Source organism: Capsicum annuum, chromosome 5 (assembly GCF_002878395.1).
Source record: "Capsicum annuum cultivar UCD-10X-F1 chromosome 5, UCD10Xv1.1, whole genome shotgun sequence".
Taxonomy (NCBI): Eukaryota; Viridiplantae; Streptophyta; class Magnoliopsida; order Solanales; family Solanaceae; genus Capsicum; species Capsicum annuum.
The window spans coordinates 79,348,623-79,354,306 of record NC_061115.1 but is presented as its reverse complement, the minus strand read 5'-3'; the positions used below and the strand labels follow the sequence as shown (position 1 = coordinate 79,354,306).

At 33.5% G+C, this 5,684-nt stretch overlaps 1 long non-coding RNA gene across 2 annotated transcripts; it reads left to right on the top strand.

Moving 5' to 3' along the window:
- The first annotated feature begins 300 nt into the window (after positions 1–300).
- LOC124898896 lies at positions 301–4,350 on the top strand. Of its 2 annotated transcripts, XR_007055778.1 has the most exons (6): positions 302–790; positions 1,932–2,003; positions 2,105–2,178; positions 2,370–2,441; positions 3,714–3,887; positions 3,970–4,350. It is a non-coding gene; the product is annotated as an uncharacterized LOC124898896 (long non-coding RNA). The 2 variants fall into 2 exon arrangements; XR_007055779.1 differs by lacking the exon at positions 2,370–2,441 and having other exon boundaries at positions 301–790.
- Positions 4,351–5,684: the final 1,334 nt, after the last annotated feature.

The following is a 5,684-nucleotide window of genomic DNA, read 5'->3' as shown; positions in this document are numbered from 1 at the left end:
TCAAATTCTCACACCTCCAAACTAGAGCCTCCGCATCTCTCCTCATCACATGCCCGAACCAGCGTAACCTCATTTCTCGCATCTTATCCTCCATTGAAATCACTCCCACCATCTTCCAAATAATCTCAATTCTAACCCTATCTCTTTTGATAAGTACACACATTCATCACAATATCCTCATTTCCGCACCGTCAGCATCCTGGTAACTTTTGTATTTGTAGAAAAAATAAAAGTAAAAAAAGTGAACCCAAATTGACAACTAGTAGAAATTTAAAAGTGAAGTTACGACTTATATTTTGTCTTGTTTGGAGATGGAGACACAGGACTTCACACAAATTTATTGCTTTTAGCCTCCATTTTTTCTTTGAAAAGGAAAGCTAGGAGGCGGCCATGAAAACTCTTGAAGAAATGGTCATGGAAGAGTCTCGATTATGAAAACATGAAACAAACTTGAATGAGAATGTTAAAGCTAATGGCCACTATTATAGCAAAATGTCGATATTTTCACGTTCATAGGAAGCTACTTTGCGATACTTGGACTTCACTTCCTGAGATCATTCCTTATGTCATCTATTTTATCGTGGATTTCTACTTAATTAGAAGTGTGAGAAAGTAGCTGGGATCAACATGTGTGGTTGTTGTCTTTTTTGAATTAGTTGAGCGCATTTTTGTCATTTCAGGTGATCCACCGCTTTCACATACGTGGCTTCTATGCCTTATCATTATTCCGTTCATCCACAGCTCCTGCATAAACAAATAGCAATCTTCTCTCTGTTGTGGAATGCTGAAGGTAAGTTCTTCATCTTCCCCTTCTTTTCTTCACTTTTATTCTTTCAATTTTGTGCTTTCGAATTTGGGTGGATAGTTATTCGAGGTAGTTATAGATTTTCTTAGGTTTTTATTTAATCTGTTGTTAAATTTCTAACTTTTTGTTTTGTAATTTTAGTATTAATTTATGTGTCTATTGAAGATCTTAACAATCCCATATCATAAGTTTTCTTTTTAAAAAGTAAAGTGTTCTTTTTGAATTGTAGAGTATGATTATAGCTTTCTTGTTTTTTGTTTAATTTGTTAAAGTTCTGATTTTTGTTTTTTGATTTAGCATTAGATTCAAAAAGTTAAGCTATAATTCTTGATTTTTGATATGGGTTTTTCTCATTGCTTCATTATGGGTGTGTTGGGGTAGATAAATTCATATATATACCTATATCTTTTTTTGTATAATCATGATGTCTGGCCCAGCTTTAGCACATCTCGAGTAAATCCTCAGGATACAAACATTCTGTTACTTTTTCTTCCAACAAAAGATTCTACATATAAGTGTTTACTGTGATTTTTATGCTTATAAAGTGACACGTAAAGATTATAAAAAACTTAACAAAAATTAAGAAGTAGACTATTTAAAGTGGTGCTGAAAACTTCAGCATCTTGGTTGAGTGAGAGACAGAAAAAGATACTCTCGTCCAATCTATACATATAGAGAGAAACATATATATGCTATATAGGTTACACTGAAATCTTTCTTTTTCATTTTTGCATTACTAACATTCATTTCCCAGTTGAGTATAGAATTTTTTTTGAAATTTATGATATTTTAGAATTAAACATTTTTGGTTTTTATTGAGGTTTCTTTTAATTGAATTTCAAGAAAAAAAAACAATGGGAAAGCTTGGTTAATTGCTGCTTTAGCTTTAGTTTTGTTGGGATTCAGGTAAAGTTTAGTTTTTTTTCTTGGTAGGGTTTTGTTTTTATGAGTTAGAAAGTACCTCCCCATACCTCATTTGTGGGATTACATTATATATATATTGTTATTGTTGTTGTAATGTAGCTGTGGTTCATGGACAAGTTCAGGGTTCCAAGTTTGTGTAAGCTTGTTATCGCTACTGGGATTAGCACTTGTTAAGCATTGATTGTGTCTATTGTTTCATCAGGGGATTATTAACGATGGGACAGAAAGGAAAATTAAGTGGTGATATTGGAGGGCTAATCAAACTAATTTACTTGTGAGTTGGTTTTAAGATCAATAAGCTTCTGCTGAATATTAGACTAAGCTTGTATTTGTCTCCATAATTTGTTCACTTCAGTATCTAAACTTGCATTGCAGAGACATGTCGTTTAATCAAGGACTTACAGGTTCACTTTCTCCGAGGATAGAGGATCTGCAAAAACTAACATATAGTAAGACTATTAAAACTTGATGGTCCTGTATACCTGTTATGTACACAAAATAAAGAGGATATTACATTTTTGTCATAGAATGATTATTTGATCTTCTTTCTCCTTAGTAACTTGTATCATGATTTAGTCAAAATTTCTTTCGAGACATACATAACTTACATGTATGTAAATGCCTCTATTTTACATTTCAGAATCCTTACTAGTTGTAGCTTCAGTGGCAGTATACCGAGGGAATTGGGAAAACTTGTTGAGTTATCATTCTTGTAAGAATTTCTCAATCATATTAACTCATGTTTGTTTTTGGTGTATATCATCAATTTGTATAGTTCCATGTCAATTTCTTTGATAGAGCACTTAACTCAAATAATTTCACTAGTGAGTTCCCACAAACTCTTGGTAATATGTCAAAATTCTACTGGCTTGATCTAGCAGATAATCAGTTAACGGGACCGATTCCTGTTTCAACCTCCTCAATCCCGGGATTGGACCTTCTGAAAAAAGCAACACACTTAACTTTATTTATTCATATTACATGCTGTTATTAAGTTAGGATGTATAACTCCTTAGGTCTGACTTCTACATTATGTCATTATCGCAACCATTTTAACAAAAACCAACTTTCGGCTCCGTTCCAGACATTCTTTTTAGTGCTGAAAGGTGCTAATACACATGTAAGTCAAGAAACAAAAAAGGGATTCTCGTTATTCTTTCGGCCCTCCAATCCTTACTTTGTAAACTTTTGAATGACAGACTGTTGATGGGAATCAGCTTAGTGAGAGCATTCCATTTACACTAGGAGTTGTTAAGACAATTGAAGTTCTATGAGTAGAATAGACTTTCTTATTTATCCTACCTTTCATGCTACTTCCACCTTTTTATTTTGGATTATATGCTTGTAATCTTTATCTTTGCTGGTACTAATATGACCTAACATATACAATCGACTCGATAGAAATGCCTTAAATGGTTGCATCCCATCCAACCTCAACAATCTCACAAGTGTCGTAGAGTTGTAAGTATATTTCCCCCCATCATTGCTCATTCAATTGTCTTGAAATTAAAGTAGTTCATTTGTGCTCTTATTTATGCTTTTTAGGAATTTGGCTCACAACGAACTGTCCGATCCACTACTAGATTTAAGTGGAATGAATTCCCTTAATTATCTGTAAGGCTTGCATTAAAAATATCCAGAATCCTGATTTGCTGAGCTATTTTTGGTACAAGGTGGACCATAGCAATAATTCCTTTCATAAATTAGAGGCGCCGCTATGGTTCTAGACTTATAGTCACTCACCACTCTGTGAGTAATAATCAGTTATGAATGCAACTATGAATTTTCAAAAAGTATGATGAATCTAAGTTGGAAGAACTGGTGATATGCTCAGATTCATTGAGTATGGATCACTCTAAGGATCAGTGCCTCATAAACTTTTTGCTTTTCCTCAATTACAACAAATATGAGTATCGTGATCCTAACTGAACATTCCATGTCTAAGTACGTGCAATGGCAGGAATAATCTTAATAACTTATGCAGGAAGCCGAGGAACAATGCATTTAATGGCACATTGAACAGGAAGCCGAGGAACAATGCATTTAATGGCACATTGAACACGGGTGGCATTAGTGGAAGGCAATTCACACTTGTTGATTTACAGAACAATGAGATTTCCTCAATAACACTAGGCTCTGGATACAAAAACGCCTTGATGTATGGTTCATTTCTCCTTTTCATCATTTGGATTTTGTTGTTTTTTTCCTTTCTCCTTAATTGCTTTGCGTTTTGTCTCCAGACTGATCGAAAACCTTGTGTGTGACAAGGCCCTTGGGAACAGGAATTATTGTCAGCATCAGCAGTAATCTGCAAAGCCTTACTCTGCCATCTTGGAGAAATATATGTTTCCAAACACTCTCATCAACAATGACAATTAAGGAAAATTGGCACCAGCAGCTGAAAACAATAAATAAAATTGCAAGTCAATGCTAAACGTGGGTTGCGCATTTATCTAAATATATCAGTTCCTCTCTTCTCGTTCTCTTTCTCTTTTGAAACTTATTTATATTCCAGCTTTGGATGGCATTTTCAACTTTTTTTGGTTTTATTGCTTCTTATGGACACCGACACCATCGTGTAATTTTTTTAGAATATAAAACTAAACATTTTGAAGGTTTCAGAAGATGTAGAAAAGAATATTCATGATTATTGTCGTATCATATATATTGTGCCTGAGCGTGCGCGGGCGTCCGTCGTCTAGTTATAAATATACATACAATTAATGTGGTAATTCTATGTGGAACCATCACGCCGAACTATTTAATTTTCTTACTGATTATAAAAGTGATAAGCGTATGTTATATAATTTATATTGAGTTTCTCATATTATTAGTGTTTCTCTAGGATTAGACGAACGCTTCCATATGTGAATAACAATTTATTATTTTTAGGTATATCATTAATATATGGGAAAAGGTATCATTTTCATCTCATACTATACAAGAAAAGTTGAAGTCACATTTAAACTATATAAGTGACATATTACACATCTTAATTATATAAAAATGATATTATTACCTTCCGCAACTCCATTCTAAGGCGCGTGTGTTACACTTATTTTAGGTGCGTCCAGTCTATTAAATAACAAAAGTAAATGGCTAAAAACATTAAGAAAAAAAGGCATTGTTTTTATCTCAAATTATAGTCGAAAAGTCGAATCCACACCTAAACTATATAAGTGACCTATTACACACCTTAACTATAAAAAAAAGAGATACTTTTTACTCTCTAGATATGATGTGGAAAATACATAATTATTTAAATAAAAATTGGCGAATTTAAATTAAAAATTAATGCTAAAAAAAATTAAAATACTCCTACCTCAACCCCCAGCATCCATCTCTCCACCCCACCCCCGCAACAATTATCTTCTTCATCACCCTCCACCCCCAAACCATCATCTTCTTCATCACCCCCACCCCGAAACTCCAACCCCAACTCCAAACCATCTTCTTCTTCATCACCCCCACCCCAACCAACACAGTTTCTTCATCACCCTACCTTCAAATTCCAACCCAATCTCCACATAACACAATTCATCCTTCACCTTCATCGAATCAATGTCAATTTCACAATGAACAAAATCAAATTGTATTTGATGTTTAAACGGGCAAAATTAAATTTTATTAAAAAAATATAAAATTTTGTAGTAAAGATGTTTTCCAATGAATTCTCGTTGGAAAAGTCGGATTCATCGTCGACTTTTTCCTCTCTGTCCGTTAATTATTAATCCATCCAAAAATGGAGCTTGCTACCATATTAGTTTTTTTTTTTTTAATAAATTATAGATGAAAAAAAAATAGAAAAAGTAAGGAAATGTGTTGGTCATTACCATTTAAAACACAGAGGTCAACAGTCGAGTGACCACTTTTTGAAACAATAATGGCCATTATAGCTGAGAATTTTTTTATTTTTTTTTAAGAAAAGATGATGGTTTACGGATGAAGAACAATG